This window comes from Chrysochloris asiatica, unplaced genomic scaffold (assembly GCF_000296735.1).
Source record: "Chrysochloris asiatica unplaced genomic scaffold, ChrAsi1.0 scaffold00055, whole genome shotgun sequence".
NCBI lineage: Eukaryota > Metazoa > Chordata > Mammalia > Afrosoricida > Chrysochloridae > Chrysochloris > Chrysochloris asiatica.
In genome coordinates, this window is record NW_006408573.1 from 12493629 (window position 1) to 12507311 (window position 13683).

The window sequence follows — 13683 nt, forward strand, 5'->3', positions numbered from 1 at the left end:
TGGGTTAATGTGCTGGACTGCAAAGGCAGTTTGAACTGTAAGGTATATGTATATATACATACATACGTGTGTATGTGTGTATATATGTGTTTGTGTGTATGTATATGCATATATATGTATATAAATATATATATATATATATATATATATATATATATATAGTCTTCAAAATTCCCAGAAAATGCATACTATGAAACACTGCAAAGATTTCAAAAGTGTTTTGCACCAAGATAAACTTTTACTAACTTGTCATACATAACATGCTTGAATAGGATCTTGTTCGAGGCAATAAGAAGGATAAAACATCCGGGTAAAAAGAGTCTCAAACAGAGCAACATGAATTCTGCTAAAATTGAAGCAAAAACAAACATCAAATTCATGGTGAAGCTTGAATGCATGAATGGTGAAATCATTGATGATTTATGAAAAGTTTATGAGAACAATGCTGCCTTCCTGTCGCCAAAACCAGTAGTTCACAAATTTTAAGACGGGATGAGATGATGTTGAAGACACAGTTGACAGTGGCAGACCATTGACCTGAATTTACGAGGAAGTAATCTTGCCTGTGCTCTAGTTGAAGAGGACTGAAGATTAACAGCAGAAACAATAGCCAACACCATAGACATTTTGATTGATTCAGCTTACACAATGATGACTGAAAAATTAGTTTAGCAAACTTTCTACTCTATGGGTGCCAAACTATTGCACTTAGATCAGCTGTAGGCAAGAGCTGATCAGTCCATAGAAATTTTAAACATGTAGGATCAAAATCCTGAAACATTTCTTGGAAGAATTGCAATCAGATGAAACGTGGACTTTACCAGTAAGATCTTGAAGACAAAACACCATCAAAGCAATGGCTTCCAACAGGTGAAAATGGTCCAATCAAAGTATAAGTGAACTTGTCAAGAGTAAAAGTCATATGGCAACAGTTTTTTAGGATGCTTACGGCATTTTGCTTACTGACTTGGGGAGGGTCAAAGAACGATAATATCTGCTTATCATGACAGTGTTGTAAGAAAGTTAGCAAAAGCTTTAGTAGAAAAACACCCAAGAAAGCTTCACCAGAGAGCCCTTCTCCAGCACAATGCTCCAGCTCATTCCTTTCATCAAACAAGGACAATTTTACAAGAGTTCTGATGGGTACTGATTAGGCATCTTCCTCACAGTCCTGATTTGGCTCCTTCTAACTTTTATGTTTACTAATCTTAAATTTTTTTTTGAAGGGCACTCAGTTTTCTTCAGTTAATAATGTAAAAATGACTATACTACAATAAAGATCTAGTACACTCAGTTCTTTAGAACGTAACTAAATGGCTTTATGCCATTGCTAACAACAGTGTCTTGACTTTATATTGAGAAATAAAGGTCATGTTTTTAAAATATTATCTTTTAATTCCATTTTCCACGAACATTTCGAACGCTCTAGTATATATATATATGTGTGTGTGTGTGTGTGTGTGTGTGTGCTGTTGTTGTTAAAGTGCCACCAAGTCCATTTTGACTCATAGAAACCATAAATAGGATGCCTAAGGCTGTAAATCTTTGGGGGTGGGTAGTAGAAGAAAGTCTCTTTTCTTCCATGGGGCATCTGGTGGGCTTGAATTTGTAGGTTTGAACCAACAACGTTGAAGTTAGCAATCCAGTGCTTATTCTGCTACAGCACTACATATAGGGCTATGATGTGGCACTATAGGAGGATAAGCACTGGACTGCTAACCTCAAGGCTGGTAGTTCAAATCTACAAGCCACTTCTTGGAAACTCTATAAGACAGCAGCTAACAAGAACACATATAGAGTACATATATTTAGTATACACACACATATAATTGTATTGTTGTTGTTGTTGTTAAGTACCATTGAGTTGGTTCCAACCCATAGTGAACCTATATAGGGTTTCTGAGGAGCAGCTGGTGAGCTTGAACAGCCAACCTTGCAGTTCAAACGGCTTTGCAGTCTGGTGCATTAACTCACAATGCCACACCAGGACTCCTATAATTGTATACATACATACATCTAGGTATGTATATGTATATAGGAGTTCTGATGTGGTGCTGTAGAATAATTTTCTGGACTGCAAAGTTGGTTTGAACCTCAAGGTTGGTGGTTCAAGCTCATCAGCTGCTCTTCAGAAACCCTATACAGGGTCTCGATGGGTCGGAATAAACTCAGTGGCACTTAAAAACAACATTGCTGTTTGTGTTAGGTGCCATCAAGTCGGTACTGACTCATAATGACCTTATGCACAGCAGAATGAAACACTGCCCGATTATCTATCTATCTATCTATCTACACACATACACACACACACATCAGGGCTTCAATTGTAGGGATTGAGTAAAATAATATCTGAAAATATCCTTATATAAAGCAAAAAGGCTCAATAAATTTTATTTATTTATTTTTTATTTCAGATGTACACTTGTCAGCAAACTTTGTTATATTCAGTACAGTGGGAAACATAGTACCACACTCACAAAGTTTTTGGAAACTCAAGAATTATTTACCAGTGACACACTTTCAAATTTTAAACCTAGATCTCCCTGGGATAAATAACTATTCTAAAAAAAAATTTTTTTCAAAATAAATGTACTAGTACATTTGGCATCTCTTTTCTCTGAAGAAAAAGCTGTGATGTGTTAACAGTCAACATCTCTTCAAATGTTGGAACATCTACCAAGCATAGAGCTACCTGGCTCTATCTGATAGAATTAGATCTCAAATGGGAATTTGCTTTGCAAATACTAGACAGAAAATATGCAGATATAAAATACTCATAGTACACACATCTTTATACTGGCTAATTCAAAATGTCATGAGAGTAAATTTAAAGAAGCAGGTAAATTAATTCATTTCCAGCCCAAAGCCAACTTTCAATCTTGTTTTCCCTGGATATTTCTATCTGAGAACCCTCTGAGGTTTCCAGCAGAAGAAAGTCTATTAATTTTCCATGTACTTGTTGATGCAAAAGCTATCAGGATTATGGGTTGAATATTTCTAGTGTAGGGAAAGTAAGGGATGCAATTAATCTCTGTGAACTAAAATATACCTCTTTTCATTAATCTTTTATTATAAATGAGCAAAGTAATTGAACCAGTACCACACTGTCAGAATGAATGCAATACCGGTGGGATATGCTTGAGAGAACACATTCTGATTGAGTATTAAATATCTAACGGCAATAATTTATGGTTCATTACCTCTTTTGGAGTTTCTTAGTTGCATAGTGCTTGAATTCTAAGTAGTCAGACTTTTAGTAGCAAATGCTGAAGGCAGCAAGTACACATAACCCACAGACAATCTCCTTAATTCAGGCTGCTTCATACTTAGTTGAAGCAAACTCAAGCAGAATATTGGCAAGCAGGGATGATTATTGTAGAGACAGAAGATGTCTCCTGGCTCCAAAATGCCCTTTTGCATTCCTTGTCCTAGTGTATGTATCATTGGAAGTGCAGAATGACATGGACACAGAATTGTGAATTTGAGATCATCTAAGCAGAGATCCTACAACTTGCTGCATGTCATGCAAATCTTGGAGGTTTAGACATCTCAGTTTTGGGTTTCTACGGACACTAGCTGCCTTAATTGTCTTCTGCCATCCCCCTGTGGCACAACTGCATTGCACAGGGGAGCAGAAGTTCTTTTATGCCTGCTGGTACCAAAATATGATCAACCTGAAGCAATGTCGCTAGAAATATATGTTTTGGATTTGAAGATTTGGTCTATTCAGACCTCATGTTGTTTAAAAACATACACTGTTAAGGCAGGATGAGCCCTGTATCTACAGCAAAGAGGTTCCAAGCTATTTATTCAGTTGGTGGGTTTTAAACAAATTCACTGAATCTACTTTTACCTCTGTATCCTAAGGAGTAGTAAATACCTGTGCTGAATCCTATTTTTCCTTTTCAGAGCAAATATGTGACATCTTTGGTTCCATTATGTTTGTTCAGCATCCTATATATTTTTTATGTTCAATTTTAAATAAAAGCATATGACTGTGATTTGGATTTAAGTGTATCTCTATGGGTATTTCCTTTACCAAATGTTGTTGTTCGGTTGCTAGCCTGTAATTTCTTACTTGTAGCAGCCCTACGAACAACAGAATGAAACACTGTCCAGTTAAATGCCATTCTCTATGTTTGAGGTCATTGCTGCAGCCAATGTGTTAATTTATCTCACTGAGGGTCTTTCTGTTTTTCTCTGAACCTCTAATTTACCAAACATGATGTCCTTCTCCAGGGACTGGCACTTACTGATAACAGGTCCCAAGTATGTGCGATGACGTCTCATCATCCTCACCTTTAAATGACATACTGATTGTATTTATTCCAAGACATATTTGTTTATTTCTCTGTTAACTCATTGGTATCTCAAAGCTCAAAATTCAAAGTCATCAGTAATTCATAATTAATAGGGGACATCAAAAGGAATTTTATAATAACCGAACAGCTTCTTTTCACCTAAAACTTAAATCTCTCTTTTATTGTTATTGTTTCTAGTGATTGAAGTTGAAATTTTTATTGCATTACAAAGAGAACAAACCCAGTAAATTCTTTTTAAATAGTCGTATGCAAAGAACAAATAACAGAGAAGTAAAACACAGCGGTAGAAAAATAAATCTCATAAATAATAATCAAAGGTCAAATCCAGCAAAGATCAAGGAGCTTTTAAACAATAATATCTTGGAAACTGTCCAAGAATTCAAGTTGATAACATTTTATCAGGCAACTCATCTTGGTGAATAAGTGTAGGCTTTCTTATATAAGGATGCAATGAATTTGCTAGGTGATTGAACACAGTTTAATGTTTTGACACAGGGAAAATTACATGATGTTAATTGAAAGGAAATGAATTATACTCTTGGTGGAATTCTGATAAACAGCTAACTAAACAGATGAAATTAAAATGATATAACTGAGGCCTGTATGTGTATCGTTGCTAGGTGCCATCGAATCATTTCCAACACACGGAGAGACACTTTACACAACAAACGAAACTCCATCCAGTTCTGTGCTAACCTCATCATTCTTAAGTTCATCATTGTGCCATTGTGTCAACCCATCTCTTGGGGTTCTTCCTCTTTTTCCAAGCATGATATCCTTCTCCAGGGACTGGTCCCTTCTGATACATGTCCAAAGTGTGAGAGACAAATTCTCACCATCCTGGCTTCCAAAGCACATTGTGGCTTTATTTCTTCCAAGACAGGGTTGTTTGTTCTTCTGCAAGTCCATGGTCCTTTCAGTATTCTTTACCAACACCATAATTCAAATGCATTGATTCTTCTACAGTAGTATTCTTTATTAATGGACTGTCCAACTTTCATATGCATGTGAAATGATCAAAAATACCATGGCTTGGGACAAGTGCAGCTTAGTTCTCAAACTGACATCTCTGCTCATGAATACTTGAAAGAGGTCTTTTGCAGTAGATTTGCCTAATGTAATACTTAATTTGAGCAGCATCATTTCTATCACCAAGGCCATAATTTCCCACTATGAATCCTTCCTGGTTGTTTCCAACTTTCACATTCCAATCACCAGTAATTATCAACGCATCTTGATTGCATGCTTGATCAACTTCAGATTGAAGAAGTTGTTAAGATTATTCAGTTTCATCATCACTGGTTTTACTGACTGGGTGCATAAATTTAAATGGTGGTGGTAATGTGCCATGGAGTTCGTTCTGATCCAAAATGACCCTGCATAAGGTTTGAGGCTGTGAATCTTCACAAGAGAATGAAGCCTCATCTTTCTCCTGCAGAACTGCTAGTAATTTTGAACTGCTGACACAGTTGAGATTAGCAGCCTGATTTGTAAGCACTATGCTACCAGAGTAGTGGTATTAACCAGTCTTTCTTGTAGATGTATATATATTATCTTATCACAAGTAACATTATATTTATAGATATATCTTAAAATGTCCTTTTTGATACTGGGATAATGAATGAAATGCCATTTTTCTTAAATTTGATGTTCTGGGTATAGTAAACAATATGTCTGATTCAAAATGATCAATTCTAGTCCATTTCAGCTCACCAATGCTTACAATATCTATCTTTATGCATTCCACTTCATTTTTGACAACGTTTAATGTTCCTAGATTCATAATCACACATTCCATGTTCTGATTATTAATGGATGATTGCAGCTGTTTCTTCTCATTTGTAGTTATCCCTATCTGCAAATGAAGGTCCTGAAAGCTTTGCTTCTTCCACATCATTAAGTTCAACTCTACTTTGAGGAGGCAGCTCTTCCCCAGTGATATTTTGAGCACCTTCCAACCTGAGAGGCTCATCTTCTGGCACTGTATCTGATACTGTTCAATCGCTGTTCGTAAGGTTTTCAGTGGTCAACCATGCAGAAGTATTGTACCTCGTCTTCTTCTTAGTCTTTCTTAGTCCAGTAGCTGTACTGAAACTTGTCCACCAGGGCTGATACTGCTGAGAGTAAGAATATCGCTGACACATAGCTTCCAGCATCACAGCCATACACAACCCACGACAGTATGACACACTGACTTATAAGTGGTGGATATGTGTGTGTGTGTGTCTATACAAGGATAAGTAAAAAAGTATTGCTGATAGTGTTTTAGTTCAAACATGCCCAGGTTTATCCAAGCAAAACATATTTTAAAATGTCTCTGTGATTAGTGGATGGTTGCCAGTAATGTATTTGTCTTAGTCTTGATAGGGTGGCTTCAAATAAAAAAAGAATGCTTTTTGTTCTGGGGAAAACAAATAAGTTTGAAGTCCGGTCTAATGTAACACAAGTGGACACCTTCTCAAATCATTGAAGCTTTTCAACAAGTTGATGGGAATGATGCTTCACATAAATAACAGTTTTTAAACGAATGAAGTGTTTTAAAGAAAGTCTGGAAGGCCTCAGCAATGAACCAAGAAAAGGAAGACAGTCAACTTCAATGGATAAATAAATTATCCAGTGACTAAACTATGGCTGAGTACAGAAACTGGAAGAAGATAACGGTAGATCTACCATGGTTACAATAACAGCAGAAGTTAGGCGCTCATATGATTTGGGATTTTCAATTTTAAGTGAACATATTTGCCTCAAAAAGCTTTCAGCTCAAAGGATGCCAAAATGTAGTGTGAAGATTAGCCAACTCAAAGCCGTCATCTTTTTAAGCAAGATTGAAACTAAAGGAGATTATTTTGTCTAAGGAATAATAACCATGGACAATTCTTGCATTTACTGGTATGACCCAGATCAAAACAGTGTCTTCTGCGGAGATTTACTGGGACAGATAAATTCAAGGCAGATGGGTCAGTTTAGAAGGTTATGTCAACTGTTTTTTGCGACTTCAAAAACAAAAAAGGGTGATCTTGATAGCTTTTCTCAAAGATCACAGGATGATTGCAGAGGTTTATCATGTAGATGTTTTTAAAAAATGGAAAACTACATTTATTAGAAAAAGCCAAGAAAGTTGTGCCCAGGAAATTTTTCCCATCACAACAATGCATGTGTTCCTTCTTTGAGGTTAGCAAGGCTGTCCTGTGAGTATTTCAGTGAGAAACCTTAGGTAACCCACCCTACTACCCTGGACTCTTTTTTTGTTCCCCAAACTGAGAGAACATATAAGTGAAACACCATTGGAATTCCTCAAGGATGCAAAGGCTGCCATTTTGATGTGGTGTCAATCAGAGAACACAGAATTCTTTTGGGAATGGGTTAGAGATATGAAAACTCCATCTTCAGTTGTCTATGGACCTAGATGGAGGATATGTGTGAAGAGACAATGGCTTCACATTTTGATAGTTTTGTTTAATTAAGGTTTTTATTATTTTCTAGCAATACATTTTTATTTACTCTCATGTATATAGTTGTATTGTTGTGAGCTTGAACTGCTGAACTTGCAATTCAAACTGACTTTCTAGTCCAGTGCATTAACCCACAGCACCATATCTATCTATCTATCTATCTATCTATCTATCTATCTATCTATCTACAGCTCTGGTAGCATAGTGGTTACAAATCAGGCTATGAACCTCAAGGTCAGCAGTTCGGAACTACTAGCTGTACCACGGGAGAAAGATGAGGCTTTCTGCTCCCGTAAAGATTTACAACCTTGGAAACCCTGTACAGGGTCGCTATGGGTCAGAACCGACTCCACAGCACATAACAACAACAACATGTAACTGTATGAACATATATCCACATGTATATTAAAGCATGTAGGGGCACAGTTATGATACTTCTTAAACATTAGTAATCAACTCAGGGGATTGGATTTCTGGATTGGAAGGTTTAGGACCATAGTTTTGAGGAACATCTGGGTCAATTAGTATATTCTAGTTCATAAAGCTATGTTTTCCACCACTCATTGGTCATATTATTATATTCTGGTGCTGGAATTTATTACATCGGTATTTTAAATACCAGCAGGAACATCATGGTGGGCAGATTTCAACATAGATAGACTAGGGCGAAGGAGATTCATACCACTTCTGAAAGGTTAGTCACTGAACACCTTATCAATAGCAGAAGAACTTTGTCTGATATAATGTCAGAAGATGAGCCTCACAAGTTGGAAGGCACTCACAATATGGCTAGAGAAGAGCTGCTACCTCAAAGTTTAGTTGGTCTTAATCATATGAATGAAACAAAGCTTTTGGGACCTTCATTTGCTGATGGGGACTAACTCAAATGAAAAGAAACAGCTTCAAACATCTAATAATCACAACATGGAATGTTGAAGTACAAATCTAGGAAAATTGGAAGTTGTCAAAAATGAAATGGAATGCATAAATATCTATATCCTGGACATTAGTGAACTGAAATGGACTAATATTGGCCATTTTGAATCAGACAATCACAGTTTACTATGCAGGAAATAACAAATTGAAGAGGAATAGCATCACATTCCTTGTAACAAAAAGCATTCCAATGCTGTCTGTAGTAGGGTCAAGTCCATATACCTACAAGGAAGATAAGCACTGAACTATGAACTACAAGGTCATTGGTTCAAGTCCACCAGCTGCCCTTCTGGAGAAGGATGATGCTTTCTGCATCCTCAAATATATAAAGTCTCAGAAACCTTATACAGAATCACTATGAGTTAGAACTGACTCAAAGGCACTTAGCAGCAACAACAAGGAAGATAGGTAATATGACTGCTATTCAAATTTACACACCAACCACTGAAACCAATGATAAAGGTGTTGAAGAATTCCATTAACTTCTTCAATCCGAAATTGATCAAACATGCAATCAAGATGTATTGAGAATCACTGATCAGAATGCAAAACTTGGAAACAAAGAGGTTGGATACATGGCCTTGGTGATAGAAATGTTGCTGGACATCACATGATAGAATTTTGCAACACCAAGGATGTATTCATTGAAAATACCTTTTTTCATCAACAAAAACAGTGGACCTCATTTGATGGAACAGATGGGAATCAAATTGACTACATCTGTGGGAAGAGATAATGAAGATGCTCAATATCCTTAGATAACATGAGGCCAGGGACTGACTATGGAACAGACCATCAATGACTTAGATGCAAGTTCAAGTTGAAGCTGAAGAAAATTAAAACAAGTCCACTAGAGTGACCTTGAGTATTGTTGTTGTTGTTAAGTGCCGTGGAGTCGATTCCGACTCATAGAGACCCTGTACAGGGTTTCCGAGGCTGTAAATCTTTACGGGAGCAGAAAGCCTCATCTTTCTCCCGCGGAGCAGCTGGTAGCTTCGAACTGCTGACCTTGAGGTTCGCAGCCCGATTCGTAACCACTACGCTACCAGAGCTCCTTGACCTTGAGTATACCACACCTGAATATGATGCATTATACACTATGACTAGAGGCCAGAGGAGATGTGTGATGACATCTAGAGCATCATACATGAAGAAAGCAGATCATTACAAAGGCAGAAGAAAGAAAATACCAAAATGGATGTCAAAGATTCTCAGAAACTTGTTTGTGAATGTAGAGAAACTAAAAGGACTGGAAAAAATGATGAAGTAAAAGAATTGAACAGAAATTTCAAAGGGTAGTTAGAAAAACAAAGTATTATTGTGAAATGTACCAAGACCTGGAATCAGAAAACCAAAAAGGAAGAGTACACATTTATCTAGCTGAAAGAACTGCAGAAATAATTCAAGTTTTGAGTTGGGATTTTGAAGTATTCCATGAGCAGAATGTTGAATGAAGCAGGAAGAATCGAAAGAAGATGGAAGGACTAGAGTCACTGTACCAAAAGAACTGGTTGCTATTCAGTCATTTCAAGAGGTATCATATGATCAAGAACCAAGAGTATTAAGGAAAAGGCCCAAGATGCACTGAAGTCATTGATGAAGAACAAAACTAAAAGCAATATAAATTGAAATGTTTCAACAAAGTGATGCAATGCTGATGGAGCTCAATTGTCTATGCCAAGAAAATTGGAAGACAGCTACCTGGCTAATATTCTGGAAGGGATCCATATTTGCATCCATTCCAAATAAAGGTGACCCAACAGAATGCAAAAATAATTGAACAATACTGTTAATATCACAGAGTCCTGGTATGGCGCTGTGGGTTAATGGGCCAGACTGCAAAGCTGTCTGCACTGCAGGGCCGGCAGTTCAAGCTCACCAGTCACACCTCAGAAACCCTATACAGGATCGCTATGGGTGGGAACTGACTTGACGGCACTTAACAACAACAACAACATACCACATAAAAGTAAAACTTGTTAAATATAATTTAAAATGGTTGCAGCAGTACATTAATAGGGAGCTATCAGAAATTTAAGCCAGATTTAGAAGAGGACATGTAATGATGGTTATCATTACTGATGTAAAGTGGATCTTGGCTGAAAGCAGAGATTACCAGAAAGATGCTTACTTATTCTTTATTAACTATGCAAATGTATTAGACAGTGTGGATCCTAGCAAACTGTGGATAACATTTCAAAGAATGGGAATTCCAGAACACTTAATTATGCTCATGAAAAACATGCACATAGACCAAGAGTCAGTTATTCAAACAGAACAAAGGGATATGGAATAGTTTAAAATCAGGAAAGGTGTGAGTCAAGATTGTATCCTTTCAACATATTTATTAAATCTGTATGCTGAGCAAATAGTAAAAGAAGTTAGATTATATGAAGAATATTGTGGTACCACAATTAGAGGAATACTCACAAACAATCTGCAAAATGCAAGTGATACAACCTTTCTTCCTGGAAGGGAAGAGAATTTGAAGTACTTACTAATAAAGATCAAAGACTGTAACCAACTTACTGATGAAGACTGCAGCCTTCAGTATGGATTGCACCTAAAGAAAATTAAAATCTTCCCAACTGGACTTACAAGTGTTGTTGTTGTTGTTTATATGTGCCGTGGAGTCGGTTCTGACTCATAGTGACCCTGTACAGAGGTTCCGAGGTTGTAAATCTTTATGGGAGAAGAAAGCCTCATCTTTCTTGTGTGGAACAGCTGGTAGTTTCGAACTGCTGACCCTGAGGATAGCAGCCTGATTTGTAACCACTACGCTACCGGAGACTTACAAGTAATATCATGATAAATGGAAAAAAGGTTGATGTCATAAAAGATTTAATTTCATCTGGATCCACAGCAGTGCTCATAGGAAAAACAGCTAAGCAATCAAACAATGTATTCGTTAGACAAATTGGTTGCAAAGTACCTCTTTAAAGTGTTGTAGAGCAAAGATGTCACTTTAAGAACAAGATGATCTTGGCCCAAGCATGGTATTTTCAGTTGCCTCATACGCATGCGAAGACACTGGATAATGAATAAGAAGACTGGAGAAAAATGGATGCATCTGAATTTTGGTGTTGGTGAAGAATATTGAAAATACTGTGTTACCAAACGAACTATGAAATCATCAAAAAAATTTTTTTCTGGTGGGGGGGAGGGGAGAAATTTGGCTATTGCTTTTTAAACATGAGAATAGTGAGGCTTCTATCTCTCATATTTTGGACATGTTTTCAGGAAGGTCCAGTCCCTGGAGAAGGACATTATGCTTGGTAAACTTGATGGTCAATAAAAACCAAGAAGACTGCCAACGAGATGGCTTTTCAAAGTGGTAGCAACATTAGTGTCAAATTGAACAATAATTGTGAGGATGGTACAGGACCTGGTGGTGTTACATTCTGTTACAAATCAGGTCACCGCACGTCATATATGACTCAACAAAATTATGTTCTACATTCTGGTGTGATGAGTTGGATCTGGGGTCTTAAAAGGTTGCCAGTGGGCATTTCAGATACAACTATTGATTTCTATTCCTCTAGAGCAAAAGAGAAAGAGAAAGAAGCTGGTCTACAGGACATATGTTCTGCAGGAAACAAGATGGTGTCTGGCTACCACTACTGAGAATTACAATTAAGGCCCCAATAGATGCATCCTGATAGAATGGCATAAAAATTTGGAACAGTGTTTCAAATTCCATTAAAAAAAGTTCAAACTAATGAAACTGGTTGAGACTGGAAGACTCTTTGAAATTACTTCCCAAAGATAGTCTTCAAATCTTAAACTGAAACTAACCCTTGAGGTCACCTTTTAGCTAAATAACAGAGAAGTTTAAAAAAATAACACCACCTGTAAATACTCTACGACTTTAAAATAAATTTACTTACATGAGACCAAAGTTGAGAACGTAAGGGAACAGAGAAACGAATGGGAATAAAACAACCAGAAGGTAAATGCTGATAGCGTTCAGGCATTTTGAAGAATGTTACCAATGTCGCCAAACAACTTGTATAGAATTTGTTGAATGGGAACCTAAACTGCTGGGGTAAACCATCACCAAACCCACAACAAAATACTACTTAAAACTTATAGTGCTGAATGATGTCCACCACGTTAGGAAGAAAGTGATGTTGAAAAACCATAACTTGAATGACATCATATGACAGTCAAGGAGAATGAGGAAGTTAGTAATCTTAAGGGTGTGATGGAAGTAATGAACTAGAATTAAAGGAAAGGACAAGAGAGAATGATTGTGTGCCCACCCACAACATCAAATCCCCTAAGACTGAGCTCATAGGTGAAGAGAACCAATAATGAAAAACAATGAAGAGTTGAAAGAAATAAGAAAAGATATGATCATCCTTGAAAGGGATTAAATCACAGGACAATGAAAGTTTAATAAAAAATTACCAAACTAATAAAAGTATTGAGCCATTCATCAGGATTTATAATAATTGAAATGGTACTAAACAAGCAATTATTACGTGCTTCAGACTTTCTATCAAACAATCCATTTTAGAAAATGATGATCTTCTAAATATACAAAGATTCAGTAGATAATGCAGTTCTTCAATAAATACTATGGGGCTAAAAAAGACAAAAAACAAAACAATGAGAAAACTACGTTTGTTGTTGGTTGTCAGGTGCCATCAAGTCAGAACCGACTTATAGCGACCCCATTCACAGCAGAACGAAACAATGTCCGATTCTGGGCCAACCCCACCACCACTGCCACACTTGATGCCATCAATGATGCCACCTGGCTGATCCATCTCATTGTGGGTCTTCCTCTTTTTCTCTGACCTTACCCAGTATGACATCCTTCTCCAGCGACTGTTCTCTCCTGACAATATATCCAAAGTATGAGAGATGAAGCTTAGCCATCTTGGCCTCCAAGGAGCACTCTGGCTGCACTTCTTTCAAAATAGATCTATTGGTTCTTTTGGCAGTCCATGGCACTTTCAGTATTCTCC